The sequence below is a fragment of the Podarcis erhardii genome (assembly GCF_964252035.2).
Source record: "Podarcis erhardii genome assembly, chromosome: 10".
Taxonomy (NCBI): Eukaryota; Metazoa; Chordata; class Lepidosauria; order Squamata; family Lacertidae; genus Podarcis; species Podarcis erhardii.
Genome location: NC_138500.1, coordinates 17,984,002 through 18,003,074, shown reverse-complemented (window position 1 = coordinate 18,003,074; position 19,073 = coordinate 17,984,002). Strand labels below are relative to the sequence as shown.

General features: G+C 40.8%; 1 protein-coding gene and 1 long non-coding RNA gene across 3 annotated transcripts in view; one reads left to right on the top strand and one right to left on the bottom strand.

Moving 5' to 3' along the window:
- Positions 1-4,576: 4,576 nt before the first annotated feature.
- LOC309352061 lies at positions 4,577-18,607 on the bottom strand. 2 transcript variants are annotated; one of them, XR_014161074.1, is made up of 4 exons: positions 16,795-18,607; positions 13,811-13,996; positions 7,434-7,493; positions 4,577-4,951 (listed from the first exon to the last, which is right to left on the bottom strand). It is a non-coding gene; the product is annotated as an uncharacterized lncRNA (long non-coding RNA). The 2 variants fall into 2 exon arrangements; XR_014161075.1 differs by lacking the exon at positions 16,795-18,607 and adding an exon at positions 15,061-16,129.
- CECR2 (CECR2 histone acetyl-lysine reader) overlaps positions 13,907-19,073 on the top strand; it is a 131,974-nt gene continuing 126,807 nt past the window's right edge. Inside the window, exon 1 of the mRNA XM_081879630.1 lies at positions 13,907-13,987. The gene's annotated coding sequence lies outside the window, so the exon portion shown is untranslated. The remainder of the gene's footprint in view (positions 13,988-19,073) is intronic.

Below are 19,073 nucleotides of genomic sequence, written 5' to 3'. Positions count from 1 at the left end.
GCCTCCCCTCTAAATCGGATACATTTCTCCACCCATTCACGCAAAGCCCAGCCCTTTCCCCCTCCTCTCCTGCAAAAAGTCTTCTGCCGCAACAATTTCTCTGTCCAGACTGCATGCTGTCAAAGGTTGTAGATCTGTTGTCTGCTGGCTGTAAAATCAGCTGCTGAAATTTAAGTTCATTTTGCTGATGTGGTTCAATGTTGACGTGACATTTTGGTTGTGGAAATGCTCTCTCATTTGAACAAGTGAAACTTACTTGAGGAAGACTATTCAAAAGATCAGATCTAGGCAGAATTGTCAGTTTTTGCAAAACAAGCATACAGCATCTGTAACTCGAGGTACCACTATACTTGGTTGGAATGTCAAATTGTGAGCACCAAAAGCAAGCAAGCAATGAAATGAAAACGGAACAGAGAATGCTAAGCTGGAAATTCTCAGTTTTGGACTCTTGCGCCTAAGCAAGATATATAATGCAGTACATTATACTCCAGTAGTAGGTGTTTTTTTTAATGGCAGGTACAGCCCCATTATGGTGCTGATTTTTAAAGCATTAATAGCTGCTGTAATAAAATGAATAGAAACTTGAGGTAATTTTAATCTGTTTTAGTATTTTAAGTTCTGTATGTTTTAAAGTATGGTTGTGAATTTTTCTTGATTTTACTGTTTTATCTTTTGTAAACCACTTTTGAGGGGTGTGTGTGTGTTTTTACAATCAAGCAGTGTATACATTTTTATGAAACAAATAAATAAAATAAGGGAGGGGGAAATGAATTGGGACATAGCATTACAGGAAGATGGGTATAACTCCGCATTCCCGCTAGAGCCATTTCCCCAGTGAAAATATCTCCAACTGCTATTTGCTCTATAGGACAAAGCATACAAATCTAATGCAAATACCTGTATTGTTTGTTTTGTGCTGCAGGGCAAACAGCAGCTTTGGGAAAGCAATTTTAATTGGGAAATGGTGCAGAGGCAGCAAAGGTTTGCACCTTCGCCAGAGTCCCAATCCAAGTCCCCTCCTTACACCTGCTACTAAGGCTCTTTTGAAAACGTAGGCAGTCCTATTCAGTGAGCTCCAGCACCATGTTTACTTTCATCTTTGGTTTCTTCATAAGGGCTGGAAAAGACCTCTGCCCAGCAGCACAGGCAGTTGCTGGCAGTCAAAAGAGACAATACTGGAGGGGAAATGGTTTTACTAAGATTAAGGTATTTTCATGTGTCTTGATGAAGTACTTTTAATTTTAGCATATATGTTTAGTATGAATTAAATGAAGGAAACTGCAGCCTACTGCTTCTCATGGCACCATACGTGCTGGGTTTCAGGGTTCTATGGCAAAGATGGGCAGAAATCAGGTTGTTATTCTAATAGATCACAGGGCACTCTGCAATAGTTGGTGGCTTCCAGTGGTTTGAACAATGACACAAAGCCCACCCTATTAGAATTATTAGAGTCCCTGTAATAACACAGATAGTTAGACATTATAGATAGATAGATAGATAGATAGATAGATAGATAGATAGATAGAGACAGATAGACAGATATGCAGCTCCTCCCAGTGTTTGGGTCATGGGATGCAGTTGATCAGTTCCAACAACCTTGTAAATAAGGCTCCAAAAGTTAGTAGCCTGCAAAAAATAAAAAATGCTAACCTGCTGGTGCTGGCAGAGGAAGGACAGAGAGTTCTATCTCTCCTGCAGCAGGCTGTGACATTTTGTTGCTGGGCACAGAGGAGGTGGCCTTCTTTCTCTGGCAGACTACAGGGTTCTATGATAGGCTCAGAGTAGGAAGAGAACTCTACACCCCACTTTAACTCGCCTACTTCTTCACCTGCATGGAATTGCCTACAGCTACCAGGCTAGCGTTTAAATGCAAGGTGTTCTACCACTCCAGCTATTATTTGCACCTGGTTCAGGTTGGTAGATCTTGGAATTCCTAGTTAAAAAAGAAAGGAGAACCTGAAAGCCTGAAGTCTACCTACACCTGCTCTATGGGATGACTTCCTGCATTTCTAGTTTGTATTTTTATTTGTTTTTAAGTAGACCAGAAGACAGAGTGAGTTCAATTTAAATAAACAGTTAAGAAAGCTGTGTGCTTATAGTAGTTAAAGTATCAGATCAGCAGTGTGGAGAGACCCAGTCTTCCCACAGCCATATCACTAGACTAACCTAACTAGTTAGACAAGTCACTATCTTTCAGCCTAATCTACCTCAGAAAAGGCAACCAAAATGATCAAGGGGATGGAGCAGCATTTGTTAGTTTAGACTCTGTGAGTAAGAGGCGGCATCATAAGAAGTTTACAAAATGATGCATGGCATGGAGAAAGAAGTTTACGAAATGATGCACGGCATGGAGAAAGAGGCTTTCCTGCCTCTCTCATAACACAGGAACTTGTGGGCATCCCCTGAAGCTGAATGTTGGGAGATTTGGGGCAATTAAAAGAAAGTACTTCTTCATGCAGTGCATAGATGAACTATGGAACTCACTGCCACAGGAGGCAGTGATGGCTTTAAAAGATAATTAGATAAATTGATGAATGAGTGATTTTTGGAACTCAGTTGGAAAGATGATGTGTAAATGCAGTCCCGTGCCATTGGAAATAAACCTTATATCACATCATAGTCTCAAGTGACCTTCATTCCAAGGAAACCAAACCCAAAGTTTGCACTGGAATTCCCGAACTCTCTTCCTCCTGCATACTGAAGACCGACATGAAACACAGGGAGGGATGGCAGACTACAGATTCCATCAGCGCTAGAGTCACTGATAGTTATAGCTGCCTATGACAAAGTGAAACCTGGTGGAAGCTGCACTCTCACCTTATGGGAAAAGAGTGGAAAATCGCAGTGACTACTTTTTATTAGGCACATTTGGAGACCAAATTGCAGGTGTCTTGATGGCTTGGGTACTGGTGCAGAAATAAATTGGGTACCCCATTGTTTTCCCTGAAAAAAAAAAGATAAATTGATGAATGATGAGGTTATATACTATCCATACTGGATATGTTCTACCTCCACTGTCAGAGACAATCTGCTTCTGAATGCCAGTTGCTGGGTATAACAGGTAGGGAGAGTGCTGTTGCACTTATGTCCTGCTTGCTTCCCCCCGGACGTCAATTCTGCCCTTTAAATCCCAGTAATGTCCTAGAAAATCTGGAACATATGGCAGCCCCATGCTGGACTAGATGTTATTCTGCATTTCTGAGTTGCTCCAGCTACTCTATAATGAATTTAGTTTCAGTGGCAGGTGTAAAGCCGCTACCAACGAGGATTTTGGAATGTCGAAGAGTTGGATAAGTTGCTATTCTGGCAGCCTTATGAACAGAATCATTGCCCTTGATCCAAACCTATTTAGAAATCCAGCAGCAAATTATATCATAGTTCCATGAAAACAGTCTCCAAGTGGGAATGGATAACAGAAAGATAGGAGTGAAAGTTATATCTAGAGAAGTTCATGAACTCTGAGAATTAGAGCACTGTCATGTTAAGCTTACTTATTTATAAGATTTCTTACCCACACATCACCATAAGGTCCCCAGAGTGTACAATTCTTAGACACATGATTGAGAAGCTAGGCAGTAATTTTTAATGTCTCTCCCTGACAAGAATGGAACACCTGCAGGAAACTCTCAACTCCAACCCAATACAACTGCCATCTAGTGGAAAAAACATACAGTGGAACTATCCACACATTACCCTTTCGTTAAGAAAAGAATTACATATATCAGCACTATTGAAATATCCTGTAGTTCAGGTTTTCAGTCACACATCTCTAAATCTCAAAGGCTTCCAAATAACTCAAGCAATGCAAGTGATAATCTGACTAGTAAAATAACTGGCAGAATCTTAGTAACTGAGCTTAGTTTTTCAGGTACCACTTGGTGATGGTACTTTCTCAGGAATAGGAAAATGATGTCAATCATTTCTGTTAAGTATTCCAGATTTTACCTGTGCAAAATATTATCTCTGTTTCATTTTTCCCTTGTGCTAAAAGCTGGAATTTACCAGTCCCATTTCCACCAAATTTGATATATTCTCTCTCTCTCTCTCTCTCTCTCTCTCTCTCTCTCTCTCTCTCTCTCTGTCTCTCTCTCTCTCTGTCTCTCTCTCTCCCATAGCTGTCAATTTTCAGATTTGAAAATAAGGGATCAGCAGTCTCACCTGTCCCGAGGACAGTCTACGGGATATCTAACAATCCGGGATAGCAGTGGGAAGCAGCGGGAAATGGCGCTGGAATAAGGGAATTTCCCGCAAAAAAAGGGAAGGTTGACAGCTGTGCTCTCTCCTGGCTCTAAATGCGGTAGTTCTCACTGAATTGCCAGTTACAGAAATCCTACTTTAGTTTAGCTTGATAATTGGAAAGGTACTTATTCCAGGTCAGGTCATTCTGAAATAAGATTCATATCTAAGTTTTCTCCTTAATATAGCACTCTCCTGGCTATTAGTGATGTTGGCCTGTAGCTTAAAAGAGCAATATGTGAGTTGTTCTATCTCAAGATTTTATTTGCAGTCCTTATTGCCCTCTTTGCCTCTCTGCTTGTTTGAAGGAAAAAATGGACTAGTGGTGATGTGGCAGAAATTCAGCTGCCTTAAATTGAGCTGTATTGTCTATTACATAGACTGTGATACAACCGTTCATTATTAGGCCTTCTAATTCACTCAGTGGTTAGTAAAGCACTTTCTGGTCATCTCTGGTATTTTGTAAGCTTCAAATTCTGGATCTCCATGAGTAACAGTTTGGATTTGATGAAATGTATTTTCTGTACTCTACCTAATCCATATCTGTTTGCATTCTCTGCTAACCACTGGGGGGGGGGCTGTTGGCACTGTAAAATTGTAATATATATCTTTGTAAAGGCAGCCTCCTTAACTGCTCCCCCAAACCAGGATGTAGTGGATTTCAGTAGCAGGTCTAGTGGTTGTACTTCTGTTGAGGTGTCTTGCAAATATCAACCTACATAAATGATAGAATAGACATTATCCACACAGGTATATCTATCCTGCAGACCAATATTGGTTTGATTCCTCATTAATTATAAAAATATTCAAAGAAATTATAGTTTGCTGAGGTGCTGAGAATACTGGGTTAGCTTTCTCTTACAGAACTATAATTCCCAGAGTGTCCAGTGTATGTTGGAAGGAATAACAGTAAAATCTACTGAAATTTATGGTGTAGATATGCCCTTCGTTTATGTAGCACATGGTAAGGATTACATTATTACCAAGTGGATTTTTGAGAACAGATGGCCAGCCTGATCCTCAAAATACTTTGCAGCGTCCAGCCTCATTGAAACAAATGGTGCTTGCACCCAGCAGAGCACTCAAACCAATATCGTTAAAATGACACATTCAACGCCTCATCTGCGCAAAGCAGAAAAGGCTTAGCCCACATAAACTTGACACTTCCCTGTCAGTCAGCCAAATGATGACCTTGTATGCATATAGGCTCCTAGTCTCCAAAGGGAGCAATTAATGCAAGGCACAAGGTTCTCCAGATGTGACGGAATTGTTTGTTCCCATGGGCCATAGCATCACAACATTCTATTGCTTTTACATGCCTAAATATGAATTAAGCTTTAAAGTAGCCTCCAAGCCAAAATAAAAACAGGATTGCTTTTAGTTTTGCAGATGGATATTTTGTCCAATCTAGTACAGTACATAACAGACACTGCCATATTAACAGATACATGATATGTACTCATGCAGCCTGATCCTATGTGTGTTTACTCAGAAGCCTATGCCACTAATTTCAGTGTGGCCTACTCTCAAGTAAGTGTGCACAGCATTTCAGCCTTAGTTATTTTCACTCCTATATTAACAAACATGAGGGTACTTTAATTCTGTTTACCTTTTGTCTTCTTCTTTCCCCAATATCAGGTGTTAACAGAGCTTAATGTATACACACTTAATGTATGGCCGCAACACTGTTGTGCAATTTGCTCCCTAGAGAAGCCCACTTGACCACTTCTTTGCTGACCTTTAACTTGACTTTTTAAAACAGGCATTTAAATTTCATCCTATTTCTGACTCCATTTTGTGGCTGTATGCTCTCCTGTATTACGGTATTAATTTATGTTAAATTGCATTTTTAAATCATATTTACTTTTGATTTTTAAAAAATTACAAAAGCACAAGTATATACAATGTGTAACAAAAATTCCCATCTCTTCCCTCTCTCCAAAATATTCCATGTGCATATATTTAGCTCCAAAAAAAGGCAAGTAACAGTGAAGTTCATGTGCTGAATTTTGGATAGTTGATTGTTGAGCATTGTTGTCTATTCTTATCTTAACATTTATTTCCAGAGAGAGACCTGAATTGCTGGTGGTTTAATAATTGTACTCTCTCTTCTAATGTACTGAAATAACATATACCAAGTTTCCTCAAAATCATCTTTGGTTCTCATGGTAAGTTGCATTTTAACTGTTGCTGTAAGGGCCGTTTCAGTTGAAAGCTTAGGATGTAAGTGTGTTGCACAAGCAGTGAGAGCCAGTATAGTGTGCTGATTTAAAGTACAGTGGTACCTCCAGATGCAAACAGGATCTGTTCCAGAGCCCCGTTCGCATCTAGAAGCAAACGTAACCAGCGATGGCACGTCTGCGCATGCGCGCGTTGCTTTTCGCCACTTGTGCGCATGCGCATGACATCATTTTGAGCGTCTGCGCATGCTCAAGCGGCGAAACCCGGAAGTACTTCAAGGTTGCCGTGGAGCGCAACTCGAACGTGCTCATCCTGAAGCACATTCAACCCGAGGTATGACTGTACTTACACTAGGGAGAACAGGACAAACCCTGCTCTGCCACAGAGCTTACTGTCGTGGTCTATTGGAGAAGCATGAATAGCGCCAGGACAGTTGTTAGAAGGTTGTCCATGTCAGGCAAGTGTCCTCCCACAAGTAGCTCCTACACTTTGCAGCTTCCTGCCTATTGACATCTGGCAGGCACCTTCACTCTATTTTTTTGGCCCTCACTTAAAACATTGTTATGTAGGCAAGCGTGTCTAGACATGTGGAAGTTACATGTGTTTTCTCTCTTTTTAGCTACTGTTGATTTGAATGTTTTTAACTGCTTTTTATCAAGAATTTTAATCCTTTATTTTTATAAACCTCTTAAGAGGTATTCTTGCAATCCAATATTATATAAATCTTGTCAATATCTAGCAATGCCCTTGCACATTGCCTTGAGTTCATGGGGGAGGGGGAGAACAGGACAAAATTTTAATAAAATACTGATGATTGATAATACATTGACTTTTTCACCAATATAAGTTGGAGAAAAGCCTATCATAACCACCCCCCTACTGGGCAGGAACTCATCAGACTTAAACAGAGGGAACAGCTTTAGCCTATCCATTCCAAAGATTCTCTCCACTCCCTGCCCCCCCCCAATAGTGGTTATTCCCTGAGCCCAGCTGATGAAAGACACAGATGTGCTTACAGAGAAGCAGCTCTTGCCGCCTCCCTTGTTCCCCAGAGCCCTTCTCAGCCAGCTTGATATCTAAGTGGAAAGGAAGAAAATAGGCTGTCAAGTGAGGTTGCCACCCAAATGATTTTCTGAATTGATTAGCTCCTCTCTCTTTTTGCAACCCCCGCCCCAATCACAGATCCCGAGGCTTGCAGGCAGAGATCCTTGCAGATCTTACAGGCTAAGTAATGACATGGGGTAAGAGAACTCTAGGGAAAACCTAGATGGCACCTTATAGAAAACGAGACAAAGGAAAAGGCAAAGCAGGGAGGGGGAACAACCCAAAAGGGGCACTAAATAACTGCCAGAAAGGAGCACAGATTGTAACAGTCGGAGACCACCTTGGGGCTGCAGCTGGTTTTGTCTCTCTGACTTAAAGGAGAGGCAAGGCAAGCATGCTGGGAAAAGACTGTAGACTGAAGAGTTAATTAATAAGGGATGGACAAGCAGGCAGAGAAAAGGGAGGCTTAAATCCTCAACTTTTCTGTGGACCAAGCATCCGAATAAAAGATATGCTAAGCAGGAGCCTGCTACTGAAGCTAGTTATGGTCAGCAGTTATTGTGCTATGGCTTGTGCACAGAGCTGATGCAAAATGCTATTTGGAATGGGAAAAAGAAAACCAGCAAATACCAGGTATTGAAAAACCCAACTTTCAGAAGACCAGCTTGCATAATATTGCCAGGTCCCTTTGGGCCATAAAATGAAAGCTCTGTAGTGAAATGAAAGCTCTAATAGTGAAATGAAAGCTCTAAAATGAAAGCTCTAATTACTACTACTATGAGCATGTGTGTACAGATTTAATTACAGACATTGCAACTGTTTGGCCAATTTGAGTTTCTACAAGTTTCACACACTGCCCAACATATCACTCTTCTATATTCATAGGCAATATGCTACGGAATACCAGTTGCAATGAGTTGGGTTGTGTTTAGAGAGCACTGCTGCCTTATGTCCTGCTTGTGGGCTTCCCAAAGGCATCTACAGTGGTAACTAAGGTTATGTACTTAATTCGTTCCGAAGGTCTGTACTTGACCTGAAACTGTTCTTAACCTGAAGCACCACTTTAGCTAATGGGGCCTCCTGCTGCCGTTGTGCCGCCGGAGCATGATTTCTGTTCTCATCCTGAAGCAAAGTTCTTAACCTGAAGCAATATTTCTGGGTTAGCGGAGTCTGTAACCTGAAGTGTATGTAACCTGAAGCGTATGTAACCTGAGGTACCACTGTAGTAGGTCACGTAGGAAACAGGATGTTGGATTAGATGGGTCCTTGTTCCAACCTGCCAGGGTTCAACTGATGGTAGTCAGTGCACAGAGTATTTTTTCTAAATAGCCTGTGAAATTGGAGTCTAAGAGTAGGTGTGATTCTTCTTCAATATCCAATGGACCCATATGGTACTTGCATGTTTGTCCCTGAGAAGCAAATAATAGCTTCAGGGGTGGGGGATTTAGAGAAGAAAAACAGCATTTGAAAAAGGGTTAATCACTTCCCCCTCAGCCTCATGACCCCAACCCAATTTGCTCCCTGGTCTCTGCGGCTGCTTTTAAGCTTTTAGAAAAGTGCAGGAGATCTGATTATGGATCTCCTGCCATCTCATCTAGTTGTCCTCTTGCTGATTGCTTGTATGAGCTTTACTTGATTTTTAAAAATTTAAGTCTGAATAAAATTTGCACCTGTGTTTTGTTTTAAGATGCAAATATGTATTGCTGCAGGGATTAGCATATAAAAGTCATTTACCCTCCTGTGTTTCAGTAAGATAGCTCTGAGGAATCTGAAGCCCTCCATTATTCCCAGCCAGCAAGGCCAGTGGTCAGTGATGATGATGATTAACATTTCTATACTGCCTTCATCTGAAGATCACAGGGTGATTTACAACATAAAACACAAAAATGCATATCATAATAAAAAACAAACACCCCCCCCCGGAGTTTAAAAGGCCATAGATTGTTTAATTAGCCAAAGACCTGTGAGAAGAGGATTGCTTTTGCCTGGTACCTAAAGGCACCAGGTGACCCTCCTTGGGGAGGGTATTCCACAAGCGAGGAGCCACTGCAGAAAAGGCCCTTTCTTGTGTTGCCAACCTCTTATAGAGGAGGTATATGAAGAAGGGTCCAGGTTGGTTCATATGGGGAAAATGATGATGGCTGTTGTAGTCAGACAAGATCTGGAGGGTCACAAGTTAGCCATCCCTAAGTATAAGAGAAGGGGATTGTCTATTTAACTTCACTAGGAAGTCCTGTTTAATTGTACCCTACACCCACACCCCAAAACAATTAGGAGTAAGCAAAGCCTCTCAAATGCCAGCCTTTGGCAGAATGTACTATATTAATTCCACAGTTATTCAAGTCAGTTGACTAGGATGGCACTCCAAGGATGCTACCTAATAATCACTAACCACTACCTGCTGAATAACGGTCATCTCCTTTCTGCAATATGATTAACTTCAAGATTAATGTAATGAGGAATAAATGTTTTTTAAATTGGTTCTAAATTGCATGGATTATGAGTTCACTATGCCTCAGATCTAAAAAAACTCTCACTTCCTTCATCTTCTTTTCAAATTTCAGCCATCCGTTTTGCATATCTGAGTATTATAGGAACATAACTGTATGTTAACCTGGAAGCAGCTTGTCCTTCTGGAATTAAGACATTTTTAAAATTCAAAATACATGATACAACTTTGTGTTTCATGTATAGGCCAATTTGTGGTTTTAAAAAACATATAAAATAAAAAGGAGGGAGTGGTTACATGAAAAAAACACCCAACTGCCTTATAATCTCTACCCCAATACACTTGCAAAAAAAAAAAAAAAAAGAAAAGGGAAGAAAAGTCTTACAACTTCTGACTCCATATGTAGCACTTTCTCTATTTATCCCCACCCCCACCCCCAGTGCAATGCTCAGTCATTAGTAACTGAAGCTATAGCCTTTCAAAAGAGGCAGCAAGCCTATGCTGGGAACTTATGGGCCATGCATGCCAGTTGGAGTAACATAACAGTAACACCCTTGTAGTGTTACAGGTATTCTTGCACATTACTATATCAAGTTGACAACTTTAATTTCAGAAAAAATATTCATTATGGTGATGAAGTGTGTGATGATATTTCACTACAGGGATAGCACCACTTGCGGCACAGTCTTTCCAGCTATTCTTTGTGAAGTCACTGCTAAGGTTTCAGGTTACAGTGGTACCTCGGGTTACATACGCTTCAGGTTACAGACTCTGCTAACCCAGAAACAGTACCTCGGGTTAAGAACTTTGCTTCAGGATGAGAACAGAAATCGTGTGGCGGTGGTGTGGCAGCAGTGGGAAGCCCTATTAGCTAAAGTGGTGCTTCAGGTTAAGAACAGTTTCAGGTTAAGAACGGACCTCCGGAACGAATTAAGTATGTAACCAGAGGTACCACTGTATATAACTCTTTGCTTGTGATGATACAAACCTGCCTTCTGAAGTTACATGGGTGGCAACCAGAGACAGGCCCTTTTCTATAGTGACACCATTTCTCTGGAACATAGTCCCAAGATGTTCACTTGGTGCCTATGATAACATTTAGGTACCTGGTGAAAAACTTGTTTTCTTTAATTTTTATTTAATTTAGCTTATTTCTGGGTTTTTCATACTGTTTTTAGAGTTTTGAGTATTTCTTTTTTTAGTATTATTTTGATTTTAAAATAGCATGCCACCTACAGCATTTTAAAAGGAGAAAGTACATATTTTAAATAACTTAGGCACATCTGTTTTCTTGAGCCTGATGGATTTCCTTCTAGAAAGAAATTTTGGCATAACTTTCCATTCTTGCATTAATACCTATTAAGTAGCATTTTTTGAAACTGTATCTGTTTCTGAATATGGCAGTCAGACTGCCATATTTATCAGTACACACACCGATAAGCATATTTCATTTGTATTTTAAGATCTACATTGTCTTCCAATTTGTTTTGCAAAATAATTCAAGGTGATAGTTTGACCTATCAAGTAATAAATTAGCAATGGGAAACCTATGGTTTTCCACATGTTGCAGCACTAGTTTCCATCAGCCCTGATTACTGGAAATGCAGGATAGGGCTGATGTCAGCCCTATAACACCTGGAAACCTACCCTTGTCCCAGTCTGAGACAACAGTATCTGGAAGACTGTCTTCATCCACACAAACCTGCCCAACAGCCAAGATCAGGCATAGGCAAACTCGGCCCTCCAGATGTTTTGGGACTACAACTCCCATCATCCCTGACCACTGGTCCTATTAGCTAGGGAGGATGGGAGTTGTAGTCTTAAAACATCTGGAGGGCTGAGTTTGCCTATGCCTGTGGCCAATGTCTTAATCTGAGGCTCTTCTCCCACGATGACTGGGGTCTTTTCTCTGCATGCACCATATTTAAGGAACATTGGCTTTAGGGACGCTCACCAGGTTCCATTTGTTATATTTTTGGCAGTTTGCTCTCTTTACTTGAGCTTTTGGTGAGTAAGGATTTGGTTTTTGATTGTACGTACTTATTTACAATTTATTTGAATTGCTTGTGGTTTCTTCTTCTGGTTAATTGCATTGCTGTTTTAATCATTTTATCTGTTAATTGTACTCAGGGTACAAAATGCAGCTTCTGTTGGGACAAAATTTGGATTGCATGGGGTACAGAGTAGCAGATACATGGGATGAGAAGAAAGGAGATGCTAAAAGCTAGCCAAGAATGGTGAGAGAGATTATGTGTGTTGCTCTGAGAGTAATGCTGCAGGGAGAAAACGAAGGAAAACACAGTCTGGATGAAAGAGAACAGAAAAATCACAATGACACCACTCTACCCTACAGAGAAGAATACAACTGTGCTCTCTACACAGAATCAAGTACAGATATTTAGGGTCATTTAATTACTTTCAACAGTAGGTGTGGCGATTTTTAAAAATGCACCCTACAAAGGCAACAGAATTCACTATGTGACCCGCAGACTGCACTGCAAATAACACTGCCATAGATGACCAGGGTATTAATTTTAGATCTCATGAATTGGAATACAGCATGTACACAAAAGAAAGACACCCTACTGTTAACGCTGTAGTTATGGTGGAGCATGAAGGCTGTCATCTATCGAGTCATTGCCTGCAACTATCTCGCGTTTTCCTTTGAGGCCTCCTGTCTGAGTATTTAGACAGGAGGCCTCAAACCCTGTTTATGTGACTTAATAAGATCATAGCAAATTGGTACCTCAAGTTGCTGCACCAGACTGTTCTGCCTCCCAGAGGGGCTGGAGGAAACAATACTAATTTGCATTTATTTCTGTGTTGAAATATATTCAGATACACTGTATCAGGACTGGCCACATAGTTACCAAGCTTAAACTTTGGCTACCGGTATATTGCACAAATAATGTGGATCATTTTGAGAGGCATAGGTCGTCTCATAGGCAGGATGGTGGTCTCAGATGGTCTCATGGACACTCTTGAGAGCCTGTTTGAAGAAGACGGGGGACGTTACTTGCTAGCCAGCTGTTCTGTCCAAACAGCTCCCTTTTCACTTCTGCTACCACTGTAAGCATCTCACAGGCTTCCCCAGCCAGTATTCCCACACTAGCTTTTAACAGTAGTTCTAAAATTGGTCACGGAAAACATCTTGGAGGCACTTTTGCAAAGTGTGAGCATATCCTGGAAGGAAGTAGACAGTGATGGTTAGGCAGGGATAGACAAGAGGAACGGCAAGAGAGATGCTGGGACAACAGGAGAACAAATAAAAAGTTAGAGATGAGTGAGGGGGGGGAAGGAAAGTCGGAATAAAACTGAGGAATGAGTCAATAGGTGTGAGCACTCTTTGCCTATGGAGGTGTGCATGTACTGTAGGTATGCGAAAGGCTAATGGAGAAACATGCATGGACATGATTTATAATGAGAAAATGCCAAAATTGGGTGTGCAAGCACAGTGTCCCCATTTCCCTCATGCCCCATCTTTCCATGCACCGCAAGCATTTGTTGGTCTCCACTAGTTTATTACTACTACTCACCCACATAACACACACACATTATGGCAAGAGATAAGCCATAATTATTTTGTGGACAGAAGTACAGTAGGTTTGGATATTATTTTCATCAGATAGTTTACTTCTTTAATGCTATGCCACCACCCATTCTCGTCCCCTAGGCCAAGCTCTGATTTACATTTTCAGAGAAGGATTAATTACACCTTATTGCTTGTTCACATAGCAGGCTAGTATCATCTTCAAAGGACCATTACAGGGAGAAGGGAGAAGGAGACATGCCCCATAATTTAGTGGCCATTACTTTTAAATTAGAAGGTTAATTGTTAGGGCACTTCAACTTACATTCTAATGCTCAATTCTGTCTGCTAACTGTAAAATAAAACATTACCTTAAATGTAACAAGAGGCTGCAACTGAAATGTATGGATTTATATATATAAATTAACCAGTTTTGTTTTCCTGTTACTCATCTTCTTTTTCCATCAACACAAGAAACTGATAGTGTGTTCTATGAGATCAGATCAGCTGCTGTTCTATTGCAATGGCCAGACTCACCCAAATCTACAGTTTCTTTCCTGGAAGGATGAGTAAGAAATTAGGAGGAAGGTTAAAGAGTTGGGACAAAGGAAGGCAAAATTCATTGTAAATGAATTTACACCTCCAATTATATGTTTACTCAGAAGTAAATTCCAGTTATTTCAATGAGACTCCCAATAAAATAGAGATAGTATTATATGCAAATGACCAAGGCAAATATATTGTTGAGGGTTGCAGAGTTAAGGAAAGAGATTCCCACGCACCCAGATCAAACTAGCAACATGTAGCCCAACATAGTGCCACTATTAATTGTTTGCTTGGTTAACAAGACCTGGATTTCCTGCAACTCCTTCATTACAAATAAGACTATTCCAGGAAGAGTCTGGAGATGATTAAACAGATTAGTCACTACTGTACTCTTCCCCATAGAACCAGAGCTGAGTCCCTTTTCACCATGAATCAGACAAACACAATCCACCCAAAATCCCTCTAAGCTTCCCACTTTTAATTTATACCTACAGCTTTACTACTAATACTCACAAAACCATTTTCTACTTTGGAGCCTGGTTTGTAGCAGTTACAAAAAGACATTTCCTAGATCTTATTTGCTACTTCAGCATAAAACATCAGCCACAGAAGCACTTCTGCTGGTTGTTTTTTATTATTACAGTTTTTTTTTATTTTCAGTGTATAAACACAATTAGAAAACTTCTGTTAATACTTCTCTTTTCAAAAGGAAATAGTAAACTCAAGTGGGACCTTCAACAAAACATCATAGTGCAGCGTGGTCCTGTTTAGGTTTCTAGGCAGCCACACCCTCTTCCGCAATACTCCCCTGTGTCTCTTCCATTATCCACTCCCACAACAACAGTCTGTCTTTTTTTAAAATTACATTTTATTGATTTTTCAAAAATAACAAAAATAAACAGCAATGCAAAAACAAAACAAATTGACTTCCCTCTAATCTCTTCCTTGGTTCTATTATTTATCAAGATACTTCATGTCCATTGTTAAATTTGTAACATATTTAAATCACCTATTATCAATTCATAATAAAATTACAAGTAATCTTAAAACCCTGCTAATGTATTAACCTGTGTACACTGCTTCTGTATATATGCTATAAACATCTTCCATTCTTCCTTAAATTCATTGTCATCTCTTCCTCTTAATTTTATCATCAATTTTGCCATTTCAGCATATTCCATTAGTTTAACTTGCCAGTCTTCTTCAGTTGGGACACCTTCTTCTTTCCAATATTGTGCTAATAAAGTCCGTGCGGCTGTTGTTGCATACATAAACAAATTAACCAACTACAGTCTGCGATCTTCCATGGCCACTGAGCATGCTTAGTCCTTATTGAGAGGTGTCCAGAACACTGTCTAGCCTTGTTGTGCTCTTTGTGTTCCAGTTAATAAGGCTTGGGGATGTGGACAAGGTGCTTGGTTCAGTCTGGGCGACCACCTGTGACCATGAAACTTGTCTCTCATAACTGATAAAAACTAGCAGGGGACAGACAATTGGGCTATGGAGCTGATTAATGCTTCCTCGTGATAAGGGGTGGTCCCTGCCTACTTAAAGGTGGTGGTGGTGGTGGTGGTAAGATACTGCTTTGGAAAACCTTCCCTGGATTCAGAAAATCTAATTAATTACTGATTGGTTGATAGTCTCCCCTTACTAGGGAATGTGTTTTGAGTGGATAGTTGTGGGCTAGATCCAGGCTCTTGGTTGAAACTAATTTTTCTAGATCCAGTTCAATCAGGGCTTAGGCCTAGTTTTGGCATCGAAACTGCCTTGGAAACTTCTATTTTACATCTGGATGTGTGGCAGTAGATGTGGAAGATGAGTGTCTTATCTTAGTAAAGAACTGGACGAGAGCCAATAAACTGAAGATTAATCCAGCAAGACTGAGACACTGTTACTAGCTGGTTCCCTAGACTGGATGGATGGTCTGTGGCCTACTCCCCCTGAAGTATCAGGTATACAGCTTGACAGTACTTCTGGATCCAGTACTGTTGATTGAGGCTGAAGTAGCCTCAGTGGCATGGAGTGCTTTCAATCAGCTTTGACTGGTGGCTCAACTGCACCCTTGAATGGATAACCAAACTTCTGTTGCCTATGCTCCGCTGACCTCTAGGTTGGATTACTGCAATGTGTTGTACATGGGGCCGCCATTGAACAGTGGCGTAGCGTGGGGGGTGCAGGGGGGGCCGGCCGCACCGGGCGCAACATCTGGTGGTTAGGGTTAGGGGGCGCAAATCCACGGGTTAGGGGGCGCAAATTACTTTCCTTGCCCCGGGTGCTGACAACCCATGCTACGCCACTGCCACTGAAAACAGATTGGAAACCTCAGCTAGTGCTGAATTCTGCAGCCAGATTGTTGACCAGGGTAGGGTGGTCTGAACATGTAACACCAATTCTGGCTGCATTTGCACTGACCTCCAATTAGTTTCCAGCTTCAATTCAGAGTGCTAGCTTTGACCCATAAAGCCCAACACAGCTCAGGACCCCAATACTTCAAGAACCACCTCTCCCTATACGAAAAGACCCAAGCCATGAAATTCTCACTTGAGGCCTTCCCTGTGTGCCCCATTCACAAGCGGTTAGGAGGGTAGCAACATGAATAATAGACCCTTACAGGCTTCCCTCTTGTGGAATACTCTCCCCAGGGAGGCTTATGTGGGACCATCTATTTTTAGGAGCCAGGCAATAACTTGCATTCTTACCCAGGACTTTGAGGCATGGATATGAAGTCCTACAGAGAGGAAGTTAAAAACTAGTAACAGAGGAATACCAGTAAATGCTGCCAAAATAAATTTAAATAGTTTGCTATTACTGTAGATAGTGCCTGGCGTGTTCTGGTTCATGGGGTCACGAAGAGTTGGACACGACTAAACGACTAAACAAGAAGTTACTGTAGATGATGAGAAATGGTATGATCACAGAAATTGATCTGTAAAACAAGATATTGTGAATTTTGCTTCTGACAGGAATTTACTAGGTGACCTCAGGCAAGCAACTTGCTCTGCCTCAGTCTCCACCCCAGCACCAAATTGCAGCAGGAAAGCTAATGAAACTAACCTACCTTTCAGACTGAAATAAGGATTACCAGATAATTTAGGGTGAAATGCTTTTAATACAGTACTCTTAAGGCTGCAATCCTAGGTACACGTTACTGATGAGCAAGTCTTGTTAAAGCAATAGGATTTATTTTTGAGTAGGCATGCATAGGATTGCACCACACATTACCGCCAGGAGAGCTTACCTACATTCCAAAGATCTTGAGATTTCTCATATAAACCATCATTCCCTTGTCTTTAGTCTCCTCCTGTGCACTTTGCTTACTATAGTTGGAGCTGGTTTAATCCAGCACAGGCTGATACAATACTCAAGAGAGCAGCTGCCTCCCATTGCAGAGCTGAATGTCAGTCAGAGTTTCTCCAAACAGGGACATGATCATTTCAGCCTGACATTTTGTGTGCATGTGAATCAGCTCTCTCAGGCTGGGTTTTTTAAAAAAAGCAAATCATGTGCATAATTGGGGAGAAACAACACAACAATGGTTACAGGTAAATAATAGCCAGCCCCCCCTGCATATATTGAAGTGGACACTTTGAGAAGAGAGCGGAATTGCTGGATCTCTATTGGAGGTGTAACATTTATAAGTCAGCCAGACGAGTCTCAGGAATGCTGTCATTTACTCTTATGTTACAGTGCATTACGCATAGTAGTGTTTATCCACAGCAGTATAGCAGCCCTTGTAATTCCCATCCTACTAGGAACACTATAACAATGGATGGTAGGTCTGCTAATTTAGAATCCCTTTGCTGCCAGCTGCCAGGACCACATGATTCAAAGAAAAGTGCATAAAATCCTTGAATGGACAATTACCAAAGAACCTGCACAAAAAGGGAAGTTGCTCTCTAATCCCCACCATCAGTAAGTTGTTATTCTATGCCTTAAAGCAGGAGGATTTTTATATCCCTTAGAAAAAAAAGTTTTTCATCCCATCTAATGTAGCCACAGATGGTCTCAATAGCCATATAAATGTCTGCTCCTTTTTTTCAAACCTACTAAACTCTTGGCCTTAGCAATATCTTAGGATAATGAATTCCACATGTTAATTGTGCACTGTGTGAAGTATTTCCTTTTATCATTTTAAATTTGTTGCCTTTCAATAGCAGTAGATGCCCTCTTAATCCTGTGTTATGAGAAGGGGTAAACAAGAGCTCCTGTCTCACTTGTACACATCATTTTTTATTTTAAATGTTACTGCCAAAATTGTATTTCCTAGTTCATTCCATCTCCGCATGATATCCAACATACTATTTCTCTGGCATTTGCAAAGCTTTATAGTATAAGATACTGATTCCTCTGTCAAGCCAAAACTTTCTTCTACAGAACCTCACCTGTTGTAGATGCCAACATTACTGAGCCACAAAAGTAGTGACCATTAAGAAGAAAAACATCTATGGGCATGATCCAGTCAAAATTTAAGCATTTTAATTTCACTGGGTGTTATGTGCTTAAATTGTTAACTGAAGTCAATAAGTGCTTAAATTTGGTGGATAATGACATTCTATTTGTTAAACACTATAGAAGACAGTTCAAAATGTTTACTTCTGATCATCACTTATTGTACAATACAATAACATGAAGAAGGGAAGCAGCAGCAAGGGAAGATTGCTTCCACCAGGGGCTGAGCAAGATCCAGCTGCTTAGGTTCACTTCCTTGCCCCAAAAGGCCTGTTGCTAGCTCAGCCACACTCACTAGTCTCTGAGGACCTTGGTGGGAGCTGTTACCTGGCAACTGCCAGCAAGGGAAGGCTGCTTCCATCATAGGCTGAAACAAGTTCCAGCTTCTCAGCCCCACTCCTTTGCCACAGAGAACTTTGGTGGGAGCCAGTGCCTAGAATGATACAAGGATGATGGCAGAAAATGCCACCTAAAAAAATCCTGGTTCTTTTTGGACACCATGCAATCAGTGTTAGAAACAGATATGAAAGCTAGGAGCTAAATGGCACTTTAAACCTAGGTTATGGGCACAACAATGGAATGTCTAGGCACTTTTTTTTAAACAACAGGAATACAAAGTTGAAAATGAATGAACTGCAG